Consider the following 13734-nt stretch of genomic DNA (forward strand, 5'->3'; position numbering starts at 1 on the left):
TATTTGATTTGCTTTTATTATTTCAGTGTTTTAAAGAATTTGGGCATGAATCGTTTTTAAGTTTATAAATAGATTTTTTTAGAAGTAGATTATGTTAAAGTCAATGTAACTTTTTCCAACAAAAAGTTGTTTATATACATTGAAAAACTGATGATCTATATAACTTGCAATATCAAATACAGTAGTTGTTCGGTAACTGGGCTGAGAACGTAGTCCAGTCACCGAATGTTGCTCGTTAACTGCAATGCACTGTTTACAAAAAAAATAGTCAGAAGAGGTTTTTTTCATGTCAAAAACTGTCATCTGAAAACATAAAAGAACTATGAAAACAAGTGATATATTGGTGTTTTTTTCTGAAAATATATAAATGTACTAGAGTCTAACTTATTTACATAAAATTTTACTTATTGAACTCAGAAAATCATGTTTTTTAGTAAGGGTGTACTCAGTTCAGATAGCGCGATGCACTTTTACTTAAAAAATAAGCCCTTTTAAGTTTTCTGTCGAAAAATACCATCTGAAAATAAAAATGTATCATGGGAAGTTGCGAATTATGGATTTGTAAGATTTCTTCACAAATCACAACTTTTCATGATACATTAATGTTTCTGGATGATATTTTTACGAACAGTTTTTTTCAGGCAAAAACTTGAACCTGTCTTGATTTTTTTATGTTTCTGGATGATATTTTTTCGCACCAATTTTTTCAGGAAAAAGCAGAATTGGCCATGATTATTTCATGTTCCTGGATGATATTTTTCGGTACCATGACATGATATTTTGAAGTTCAAAATGTCAACTTGGTTTGATATTTTTTTGATATTCCGTAGAGTAACTCATGTTACATTTTATGTTTCTACATCTCTTAAGTCAAGCGTTCTGGAAACATGTCATCTTCATGTTTTTGGCAACATGACAAGTTTACCGTAAGATGTAATTTTCTGATCGGGCTTGGATTCTACATTGTAGAAACATAAAATGTAACATGAGTTACTCTACGAAACATCAAAAAAATATCAAACCAAGTTGACATTTTGAACTTCAAAATATCATGTCATGGTACCGAAAAATATCATCCAGGAACATGAAATTCTGCTTTTCCTGAAAAAATTGGTGCGAAAAAATATCATTCAGGAACATAAAAAAATCATGACAGGTTCAGGTTTTTGCCTGAAAAAAACTGTTCGTAAAAATATCATCCAGAAACATTAATGTATCATGAAAAGTTGTGATTTGTGAAGAAATCTTACAAATCCATAATTCGCAACTTCCCATGATACATTTTTATTTTCAGATGGTATTTTTCGACAGAAAACTTAAAAGGGCTTATTTTATAAGTAAAAGTGCATCGCGCTATCTGAACTGAGTACACCCTTACCAAAAATCATGATTTTCTGAGTTCAATATCCCACTTTTCATACGATTACCCATTTTTATGGTTGTAGTACCTGAACTCAAAACATCGTATGAAAAGTGGGATATTGAACTCAGAAAATCATGAATTAAAAATTAAGAATTTAATTAAAATTTGTTTTATTCTTAGCATCAATAAAACGAGAGTGAAACACGCAGATGAAGGGGCAGTATGGAAAGTCTGCTGCTATATTTTTCTATGGTTCTAAACTTTCACAGCGCTTTCAAACTTCGTTTTGATAATTTATTTTTGATCAACATATATGATTTGTTTTACCACAATTTTTGCATCGCATTTCCAAAGAATTGCAGTTGAAAATCAAATTTTATTCTTCAAAAAAAAAACGAATCTCTCCATATGGCGAGCGCTTGAAATTCTAGGTGTAAATACGAGTATCCTGCGCTTTCACCTTGTGAAATACTTTCAAATACCTAGGTTTCCATGGCGTCAAAATTTTTGCGCTTGAAAGAAGATTTAGTTGTTTGATACTAGCAATAGTGGCCAACTGAGAACACGATCTAGTAGTATAAAGGTACTGCAAACGGACACAGAGGATAAATCCCGAAATTAGCGAGAGCGTTATTCTCATGGGTTCATTTTCAAAACAGTTCATCAACCAAAAAAAAGTGCCGTTATCGAGACTCGAACACCTTTGACTTTCCAAACCGTGCCCTCGCCGTATCCGCCACCAAAGTTCGATGACTATGAGATGGTCATTTGGCAATAAAAGCCACTCAATTTGATGAACAAATAAACTCAATGGAACACCTGACGGGGTGTTTCACCAAACTGCCGCCAGGTTCGCATATGTTTTACGCTATATCCCTCTGATGGTACATTCGATGAACTAAATTTTAACCGATAGATTGCACCACTGTGACGTAGACAGTTACCGTACAGAGTAGTAACATTGGTTTTAAAAAAAGTTTAATCAAATTCTTCATTTTTCAAAAAAAAAATTAAGCTAAACTATGTAAAAGTTTGCAGAACTGACATAACTATAGTTCATTTTTTTTTTAAATATATTATCGTGAAATTTCCCTTAAAACAGAAAAAAATATTTTTTTATTTCAATACCGTATGGTGGTACTGTACGGTAGGATTTGGTTATGTTTCTTGCTGTTGTTGTTATTTTTTTTCTTTTTTTAGAAGCTGTGTTTTGAGTTTGCTCTCGAGCTGGACGAGGCCACGACCGAGAAGCAGATGATCAGGACGGGTGGATGCGGCCAAGGATGCGTCGGAGAATGTGATTTACCGGATCAATATTCCGACCAACCGGTACGATCTGATGTGCCAGTAGGAACTGGTCCAGGGGCTGCAAGTGAAGAAGGAGTTCCCAGAGTTTAAGAAGGTTGCATCGGCGAAGGGTCTCCCGCAGAAGCTGATCGTTACGGAGGCCACCAAGCAGATTCGGCCATTTGCGGTGACGGCGATGCCAAAGCGCCCAAGGACATTAAGTTTGTTCTGTTGAACCAGGTTGATAAAGTTATCAATCGACACACGCCCAGCTGATGGCTTATTTTCCGATCATCCGAGACTCGCCGGTTTATCCGGTAGTTTACGACGCGAACGGAGTTGTTCTCTCGTTGCCGCCGATCATCAACGGGGACCACTCGAAGATCAGCACCACCCTGGTTTAATACCCGAAACTAGCCTGTCGCAAGGAAACCATTTTGACGGCAAAGGCCAACGTCTACATCGGCATCGACGAAAGTGCCGAAGCACTGGCCAAAATGCTGAACCGCCTTTTTCCAACCACGCAAAACGCCTCCAAACAGCTGGAAGTGCTCATCCCGCCAACCCGGCACGACATGCTGCACGTGTGTGACATCGAGGACGTTGGCGCGTATGACTACAACCGCATCCCGAAGACTCTTCCGGCCACAATGCACATCGCCCGCCAATGCCCCCTGAACAAACTGACCAAGCAACTCCGTGAACAAATCTCCCAAGCCGGATTTACTGAAGGCCTTACCCTTACACTGTGCTCGCGGGACGACATCGCCGGCTAGCTGAACCGAGATATCGAGAAAATCCCGGCCGTTCACATCGCCAACCCGAAAACCCTCGAGTATCAAGTCGTGCGAACCTCGCTCATCCCCGGACTGCTCAAAACCCTGGCCGCGAACCGCAAAATTCCCCTTCCCCTTAATCTGTTTGAAGTGTCCGACGTGGTCCTGGCGGAAGTCGGGGCCAAGAACGAGCGTCGCGTTTGTGCCGTCAAGCTGCTGGATTGCGTCTCCTGTTACTGGGATGCCCTAGGACAAGAAGCAGGATTACTCCCTGCTCAGCCGCGTGTTGTGATCTCCGCCAGTGATTAATCACCCGACCTCGCTAGTGCTCGCCGCGCAAGTGCACTCCTCGAACCCGCCTCCCGGTGCCCAGCTGGTTTCAGATCTACCAGCCCAGTTTAATTGCCCCCAAAAGTACGCCACGCTGAAATCGTCCGATAGGTCGTCCCCCACGGAAAACGATGCCGAACGGTGATAAGATCACCCGGCCCGTGTGCTGTCGCTCGAAACCTCGCATCCGCAGTGTCCCCTATTACAGAGAGTTTGTACCGTTGCCACCGCAGTACTTCCTGCGCATCGTTTCCGACCGGTGGATTGTCGCTGAGACGCAACTTACGATTTAGTTTCGCCACCTGATTCCTGACCTGAGAAAAACCTTCCACCGATGAAGCTGCTCGATTAGCAGCTGCTGTCGACAAGTGCCCTGCGCGAGCCACGCTTCGAAGAGCCGTACCCGGACCGGTTCCCCTCGGCCGTCCCCATGTTACAGCAGAATCCGGGTTGTTCATTTGGTCTCGAGGAACGCGCTGGCCGAGCAGATCTTCATGGATTGGCACCAGAAGTTTGGCCAGAACTCGGGATGCAAGGTGGTCAAATTAACGGAGGAAACCGGAACGAATATTAAGCATATTGCCTAGGGACAAATTATCATATTTTAAAACTAAAAACGTTACTTAATCCACCTTTAGGTGGTTGGTGCCTTCCTCACATTCATAAAGTCAATACATTCAGTAAAAATAGCAACATTCCCTTAACATGTTTAACAAATCAATTTTATTACTCATTCCTTTTGATAGGGTTCGCAGACCTTCAATTTTTCTGGCTCATCGGCAAGGTCTGATAAAAAAACCCTTCCAACGATCATTTTACTGAAATATCTGAGATCCGGCCTCGAAAAAGTGTATAAATAACACTTAAGTGCTAATAACTTTTGATAGGGTTGTCAGATCCTTGATGTTTTAAGCTCATTTGAAAGGTCTTTCGATTATCTAACTAACGTTGGGTCGCATGATGGACCCGGACATCATTTTACTGAAATATCTGAGATCCGGCCTCCAAAAAGTGTATAAATAACACTTAAGTGCTAATAACTTTTGATAGGGTTGTCAGATCCTTGATGATTTAGGCTCATTTGAAAGGTCTCTCTATTATCTAACTAACGACAGGTCGCATGATGGACCCGGACATCATTTTCATTGAAATATCTGAGATCCGGCCTCCAAAAAGTGTATAAATAACACTTAAGTGCTAATAACTTTTGATAGGGTTGTCAGATCCTTGATGTTTTAAGCTCATTTGAAAGGTCTTTCGATTATCTAACTAACGTTGGGTCGCATGATGGACCCGGACATCATTTTACTGAAATATCTGAGATCCGGCCTCCAAAAAGTGTATAAATAACACTTAAGTGCTAATAACTTTTGATAGGGTTGTCAGATCCTTGATGATTTAGGCTCATTTGAAAGGTCTCTCTATTATCTAACTAACGACAGGTCGCATGATGGACCCGGACATCATTTTCATTGAAATATCTGAGATCCGGCCTCCAAAAAGTGTATAAATAACACTTAAGTGCTAATAACTTTTGATAGGGTTGTCAGATCCTTGATGATTTAGGCTCATTTGAAAGGTCTCTCTATTATCTAACTAACGACAGGTCGCATGATGGACCCGGACATCATTTTACTGAAATATCTGAGATCCGGCCTCCAAAAAGTGTATAAATAACACTTAAGTGCTAATAACTTTTGATAGGGTTGTCAGATCCTTGATGATTTAGGCTCATTTGAAAGGTCTCTCTATTATCTAACTAACGACAGGTCGCATGATGGACCCGGATATCATTTTTACTGAAATATCTGAGATCCGGCCTCCAAAAAGTGTATAAATAACACTTAAGTGCTAATAACTTTTGATAGGGTTGTCAGATCCTTGATGATTTAGGCTCATTTGAAAGGTCTCTCTATTATCTAACTAACGACAGGTCGCATGATGGACCCGGATATCATTTTTACTGAAATATCTGAGATCCGGCCTCCAAAAAGTGTATAAATAACACTTAAGTGCTAATAACTTTTGATAGGGTTGTCAGATCCTTGATGATTTAGGCTCATTTGAAAGGTCTCTCTATTATCTAACTAACGACAGGTCGCATGATGGACCCGGACATCATTTTACTGAAATATCTGAGATCCGGCCTCCAAAAAGTGTATAAATAACACTTAAGTGCTAATAACTTTTGATAGGGTTGTCAGATCCTTGATGATTTAGGCTCATTTGAAAGGTCTCTCTATTATCTAACTAACGACAGGTCGCATGATGGACCCGGACATCATTTTACTGAAATATCTGAGATCCGGCCTCCAAAAAGTGTATAAATAACACTTAAGTGCTAATAACTTTTGATAGGGTTGTCAGATCCTTGATGATTTAGGCTCATTTGAAAGGTCTCTCTATTATCTAACTAACGACAGGTCGCATGATGGACCTGGACATCATTTTCATTGAAATATCTGAGATCCGGCCTCCAAAAAGTGTATAAATAACACTTAAGTGCTAATAACTTTTGATAGGGTTGTCAGATCTTCAATGTTTTGGGCTCATTGGAAAGGTCTTTTTAATACCTTTCTGAAAATGTATAACATGATAGGGTTTCTTGCAAAAACCACCCTTTTTACAATCTTCCGGACATACGCCGTTTTTTTAGCATAACTTTTGAAGTACTTAACTGAACTTGCTGATTTTAAATAGAGACCTATGGGACCCCAAGACGGATCGAATGAGACTAATACGGTCAAAATCCGTTCATCCAGTCCGGAGATAATCGAGTGACAATTTTTTTGTCCACCCACCTACACACATCCACACAGACATTTGCTCAGAACATGATTCTGAGTCGATAGGTATACGTGAAGGTGGGTCTACGAGGTCGAATTAAGAAGTTCATTTTTCGAGTGATTTTATAGCCTTTCCTCAGTAAGGTGAGGAAGGCAAAAAAATGAATTTAAAAATTTGTATCCATAAAAATGGATAGATTTTTTTTGTTTCTAAATTTAAAAAGTTTTAAAAATTTCAAATATTAAAATTTAAATTTTTTTTTTAAGGTTCATAAATGTTTTTAATTTTTTTTTCTAAAAAAAAAAAATTCAAAAATTCATAAATTTTTAAAAATCAAAAATTCTAAAAAAAATAAATTCAGAAATTTAAACAAATAAAAATTTCAAGCCGTTCCTGGATCGCATGGCGGATAAAACGCTGAAGGAGCTGCTGGGTCATGTGGAGAAATACCTGGAGAGCATGGGTTCGCCAACGTCCGACAAAGATTCGGACCATCCGCTGGTGGATCTGCATCACGAGGATCCGGAATGGGTTCCGACGCCAAAGGCGGCCGCAGCTCGAACTCCGCTGGACTGGAGTTCAGCGACGCAGCGTGAACCAGCGTTGTTGAGGCTCTCTACCCGCCGGGATGTGACGAAGGCCCGGAAGGTTCACATTTTGTTCATTAATAAAACAATTCTGGAAGAAGAAGACAACCTTGAGACCCCTACCCCCTCCTTCCCCGTCCATATTATTTTATTATTTTATATGAATCAAATCGACACATCAAGAGCAAGTAAGCGCACATGTAGATTACGAAGATGCCCAGGTGATCACGCAGCTTGATCTAGGCTCGAAGAAAGGTCGATGAATGCCTCGAGGAGTTCCTGGCGGCCTTCCAGATAAATAGCCTGATATTATGACGACGGCGCGATTTGCGACAAAAACGGCTCCGACTTGTCTTCTTCTTCATCGTCCTTAGCGGAATCGGTGCTAGGTGAACATTCGGCGATCATGACAACCATCAGGTTCATATCCATCACCATACGCACCTTGTCGAAGGCAATCTCCCGCAGGGTTGACTCCTCGCAGAATCTTCTGCAATCAAAATGAATAAATAAATATATCCGTCCGTCCGTCAGAGTGGTGCCGAAGTCGACGTTCACCTGAAGATCTCAAAACTCCTGACCCGGCGCAGCAGGAACAAATTTGTCCGCGTTCCGTGGGTTAAAATCTTTCAGCTCATAAAATTTGTCGGGGCTGCCGACCAACGGCGGACCGGGACACTTTTACAACAGATCTGCAAGGATCTTCTCGACGTGGGTGTTTTGGTGGGTTGGAGGTCGAAACGTTGCTGCTGCTGACCGTGGAGCTCGATATGCCGAAGCTTCTGGAGGTGTCCATGTCTGCCCATGCTGTCGTTGCCGTGTTTCGGCCGCTGGCCTGTTGCTCGTCAAACTGGTAGATAAAGCGAAGTTCGTTCAGCTCGATGCGATGGCCGAGCACGCTGAAGAAGCCCAGCTTGAGCTGTTCGGCGATTTGGGGGTCCGTGAGTACTTTTACCGCATGAATGACCTGCTTGTACTTTTGCTTGTCCGAGCTGAGAATGATATCGCGCACGTTGAGCTCGTCGAGGATAAAGTTCACGAGGGATTTGATGTCGTCCAGATATTCCTTGCTCTAGTTGATGACGATGACCTCCGTCATCGGGTACTTGATGGGGACGGTTCTACGATCGCGCATAACACAGCTCAACTTGACGACGGCCTGCATCCGAGAAACGGCACGCTCAATCGGCAGGTTGATGTACTTCATGTTTGAAGTAACGCTTTCATCTCCTTGGCCACAAACTCCAGCTGCGACTCCTTGAACGACGTAATCCACACGTCCATCACGTTCGTCGAGCGCTTGCTTGCGTAACGACCCGCGTCATATCGATAAACAATCTTGTTGAACCACAGCAGGAACACGTCCTTGATGTCGTCTTCCTTGAAGCTGAAAGATGCATCATTATTAGCAACGACTTCTAGAGAAACGCTCAAGATATCAAACTCACCGCAAATTCTCCGCGCGCACAACCGGCGAATTGATGAGGTACTGCCGCAGCGTGTCCGCCCCGTACTTGTGCACCAGCTCCATCGGGTCCGAGTAGTTCATCTTCCGCCCGTCGGCGGCCAGCACCAGCCCGGTGTAGTTCGGTCCGGGTGAATCTCAGAATTCCATTAAGTTTGGCTGGTGCGCCATCGTCACCTTCAGCTTCTGTCCCTCCACTAGGCCACCGTTCATCTGGGCCATGGCCTTGGCGGCATCGGCCGCCTCCACGTACTGGACGTAACCGAAACCCTTGGAGCGACCCGTTTCCTTGTCCATCACCATCACGGTCCCGAACAGAGCGAATTATGCCGCCAGCTGCTGGATGTTGATGGTCCGCTTCAGATTTCCCACAAACAGAACCTTTCCCTTGGTGGATTCCTTCGGGGTCTTGGCCTTTGCAGCAGCGGGACTGGCAATCGGAGCAGGAGCCTCTCGACCTCGAGACGGGGCGCCTCGACGGATTCCGGCCATGCGCACGAGATCATCCGTAAAGGTGGCCAAAATCAATCCGACTGGACGTGCCATCGTACCGAGCCTGAATTGACCGAAATTGTTTAAATTTACCAAGCATTTAAAATTTTTCAGCAAACTTACGTAGAACTACAGCAGGAACACGTCCCGCAGCCGCGTCCGCCCCGTATTTGTGCACCGCCTTCACCGGGTCCGGGTAGTTCTTCTTGCGCTTGCTCATCTTCTGCCCGTCGGCGGCCAGCACCAGTCCGGTGCAGTTCAGGTTCTTGAACAGGGCCGTCGAGATGACGAACAGCGTGTAGGATCGCGCGTCTGATCGAAAATGTGCTTTCAGCGCGGGATTTCCCGGCACGGCGGACGGAATTTCGATGTGTTCGATGCCGATGTGACTTTTTGCCGAACACATCCAAACAAAAAAAAAAGTTTGACAGATCCACAGATCTAGCTGTCAAGCCCGGGGAGAGAAAGAGAAAACATGATGATGGCGGCTGCTGTCACGCTGGTAGTAAGCGATTTAAAAAATGTATGGTGGAAATCAATTTAAATTCAATATTTCCCAAATTAAAGATCAGTTAGAGATAAAATTTGACCTGGTGAAAGCTAATTTTTTTGTGAATCAGCAGGTCAAATTTTGTCACCCTGCGATTTGTAGTTGCTGAGATATTCACAAAAAAGTAAATTTCTCAGAACAAATTTGAATTTCTTACTACCAAACGAACAACGCCATCTATGAGAAATTTTGGCCCGTCGGGTAATCCATTTCGTGGTGGTTCACCCGCGAGAGGTTTTTTTTTTTTATTTAATTTCTATGTTTCTATCCTCCAAATCGAGTCGGCTGTTCGATATTTTTGAGCACGTGGTTTTAAGCTTTTGACAGCTATCAGTTGTTCCAATTCGCGAATTCAGATTCGCTAATTCAAATGCAGTTCTATTCAAATTGGCGAATCTGCATTTTTTCTTAAAATTATTTTTGTTCTGTTCTTTTGGTACCGAAGTCGGCTTATGTAATTTCATTCTGCTACATTTTTATCACATTTGCAGTTGAGGATTACAATGATGTTTCAATCAGTGTTATGACTATGTTCTGTCTAAGAACCTCCAGAACCGGTATCCGAAACATCCGGTATCGGTTCTGCGTGACCGGAAGTTGATATGTGTGACTCAGAAGTGTTAAAAAAGCAAAATTGGTTGGAATTTATTGGTTTCCCAATTTTTTACAAGCGATTATCCTCGATTCTAGACTCAGCGACACCTAATTTTTCAATTTTAGGCTTATTTTACGCAAAATATAATTAATTTTTCAAAAAAAAGTTTTAATTCTGAAAAATATTTGTTTTAAATTATCCGTTGTAACCATTTTGCCGTCATCTTGGACAAAAAACCGCTCCGCCATTTTGAAATCTGGTATAATTATGGTACAGTGGAAGCCCGCTAGTTTGGAATTTTGGAATGCATAAAAAAAAATCGTGTTTGGTCGCTTTTAGAATAAATCAAATTGATAATCCTTTAATTGACAAAAAAAGAATGTTCAAATAGATGCACACACTGTACATTTATCCACAAAACCTTGTGATTATTTATGCAATTGTTTTGTAATAAAAAGGACGAACCCAAGACGAACCTGATCAAACAGCTGAGAAGAATGATTTGTTTGAAGGTTGTTTAAGGATTTTTGTATGCTCCTGAACTAAGTTTTATATGCAGTTGTTTCAGCTAATGGGAATATGAAAGGAGCAGGCAAGAAAAAATGTTGAATTATTTGAGCATGATTTTTCATTTATATTGTTCAGTTTTGGCTGCTAATATACAGTACCATGTAGCCCTGTGGTAAACCTTCGGTCACATAAGCGGTAGATTGGGAGTTTAATCCTCGGCTCAACCCAACACAACTGAAGGAGGTATTAGACTATGGCAAACAAATAAACAAACTCACACTTTTTCGCGTTTGACAGTTTGCCAGCATGGTGTTAAGCTACACATAAAGAAAAAATACTGTAAATTTAAAAAGATCGTTCGTTGGATTAAAAGTTCGCGTTGGTGAATATTCGTAGAAAGTAAGTAAGTATGTAGACAAAAACATTAAATATAATTTGTACCAGCCTAATCATGATACATTATGAATTTCAATTTCTAAAGTTTTTGTTCATGTATTGTTTAAATCACACAACTTTTGAGGTGACTTCGGCTGATAAATTGACAATTTTGATGGATTTTGTTGTAACGTTTCGTCGGTAAGTTTAAACAAAAACATTAAATATAATTTGTACCAGCCTAATCATGATACATTATGAATTTCAATTTCTAAAGTTTTTGTTCATGTATTGTTTAAATCACACAACTTTTGAGGTGACTTCGGCTGATAAATTGACAATTTTGATGGATTTTGTTGTAACGTTTCGTCGGTAAGTTTAAACAAAATTGAAATTGACTTCATAGCTGTAGGCCACTATTACTAGTATCTTCCTTTTAAGTCCTAAGAATCCTAAGTGTTTGAGTACGGCACGGAGCGATGGCTCTGGATACCCATATTTACTCTTAGCTACCTAATGGCATAGACAAAGACGAAGTTACAAAATGTTAGCCAGACATGTCACACTAATTTTGTGCTATGAAATGTTTAAAAATTAAAAAAAATGTTTTAGAGGATTTAACTTCAATAGAAGATTTTAGGATTTTACAAAGGACAACACAAAAAATTTTAAGCAACATTTAAATAAACGCACAAGATTTTTGACAGCTGTATTTTTTCAAATTCTCAGGCAATAGGTCCCAATGTAACAAAGCCTTCAGTGTTAAAAAAATATCTGGTGGGCCAGTTTTAAACTTCGAGTTTTGTAAAAAAAAACTCACGTGAAACCTCGGTGACGAATTACTACACTTCGGTTAGTTATCATAATTCAATAAACAACATCATCTAGTCTAGAGCATTGGTTCTCACGGCACTTTCAGGACTTTCACCAAAAGTTTATAATTCATATCATGATATTCGGGGATTTTCTTCAGGGTTGAGATATTGGCATATAAAAAATACATACAGAACATGGCGCTTATGTGCAGCCCGCGACCCGCACTTTGGTGACTGTAGGGAATGAGTAGTGCTAATGTGAAATAAAAGAAACCGAAAATAATAAGGAAAAGGTAAATGCAAAATAATTAAATAAAGTTCGACTTTTTGTTTGGTCAAACCTTCTTTACTCAAATTTGGGTAGAATGCCTAGAAGAATGAGTTGCGTTTCATAAGAATTACATTAAACTTTTGAATGAGCTGTCGCGTTTCAGCGTGTATGGTTGAATTTTGACAGCTGCTTGCTCGAGAACGACAGTCATTTGACGAACGCGAAAAGAGTAGGATGTGCGCGAGAAATCGAGAGGTGGATTTTGAAAAAAATAAATTGTTTTGTTTTGTTCCGTCACCACAGTGACCACTGATTTAGAGCCTGCTCCTTCACCGTCTTTCGTATTGGTCCTGAATACTACAAATAAATCAATTATAGTTCGTTTTGATATTATATTTCCGAACTAGCAGTGTCCTACTGTTACAGTTTGTTGGCATTGGATTAGACCAGCTGGATTTGAAAGTTATACCGGTTCGGTGTACACTGTGAAGCCAGAATAGTGAGAAGTGGCAAAATCCATGCAGCACTTTTGATACACGTCGCCATCTTGTTTTTCCTCTCAGTTACATTTCTATTCTATGGTGTAAGCCCAATGCACTGTTTACAAAAAAATAGTGAGAAGAAGTTTTTTTTATATCAAAACTGTCATCTGAAAACATAAAAGAACTATGAAAACAAGTGATATATTGGTGTTTTTTTTTCTGAAAATATATAAATGTACTAGAGTCTAACTTATTTATATAAATTGATTGTTTTGTTTGATTTGGGGTTAACATTAATAAGCATGGGTACCATAAACCAGATGACTTTGATTGAAGATGATTTAGCAAAACAAAAATATGACTGAATACGAATGAAAAAACGTTAATCATACAACTGGTGTATTCGTCTTATTGAAATGCTGAATTGCATATTTTTAGATTCCTTTTTATTTTTACCAATAAATAATTCTAGATTACTTTTTCAAAACCACCAAAGCGCCATGAGTTTCCTATTTACATAGGACCTTTTTAAAAAGTAAGCGAGAATTACAATTTGCAAGAAGTTTTTCTCAAAAGTAGTTTTAAGGGTAATATCTCAAAAATTAACACCATGAATGTTTTCAATTAAGACCCATTATCTTTAAAAAAAAAAAAGGGAATTGACATGTTTTGAATATCCAATTGATAAAAAGTGATATGTTCACATAACAATATTTTTTAACATACCTTGTAAATGATCTCTAAATCCATCCAATCAATTCCCTATGATGAATACTATGATATGATGATGGTTGTCCAGAAATTGCTGTCCTGTGAAAGAGAAGAGAACACAAAATATCAATTCTAAAATGAAAATGTAAATCATTTTTGTAAAGATACTCCACCTTTACAATAATTATTAAATGTAACTTCTACAAAATGAAAGCAAACAATACTTATCTGAATAAAAACGAGAATTCCGTTGTCGAAATGACCGGATTTGTCCAATGCAAATGATGGCTACCGGAACGATGGAGGCCCCAAAATCTTCCGGTGGAAGATGGTGCTGC

At 40.1% G+C, this 13734-nt stretch overlaps 1 protein-coding gene and 3 pseudogenes across 1 annotated transcript in view; 2 read left to right on the plus strand and 2 right to left on the minus strand.

Moving 5' to 3' along the window:
* Nucleotides 1-13734, minus strand: part of LOC120414006 (lachesin) — a 278358-nt gene that overhangs the window by 162621 nt on the left and 102003 nt on the right. The gene's annotated exons all lie outside the window — the stretch shown is intronic.
* On the plus strand, nt 2570-6708 carry LOC128093567 (uncharacterized; annotated as a pseudogene).
* LOC128093566 (uncharacterized) lies at nt 6851-7174 on the plus strand (annotated as a pseudogene).
* Nucleotides 7765-13703, minus strand: LOC120431226 (uncharacterized; annotated as a pseudogene).

The sequence above is a fragment of the Culex pipiens genome, chromosome 3 (genome assembly GCF_016801865.2).
Source record: "Culex pipiens pallens isolate TS chromosome 3, TS_CPP_V2, whole genome shotgun sequence".
NCBI lineage: Eukaryota > Metazoa > Arthropoda > Insecta > Diptera > Culicidae > Culex > Culex pipiens.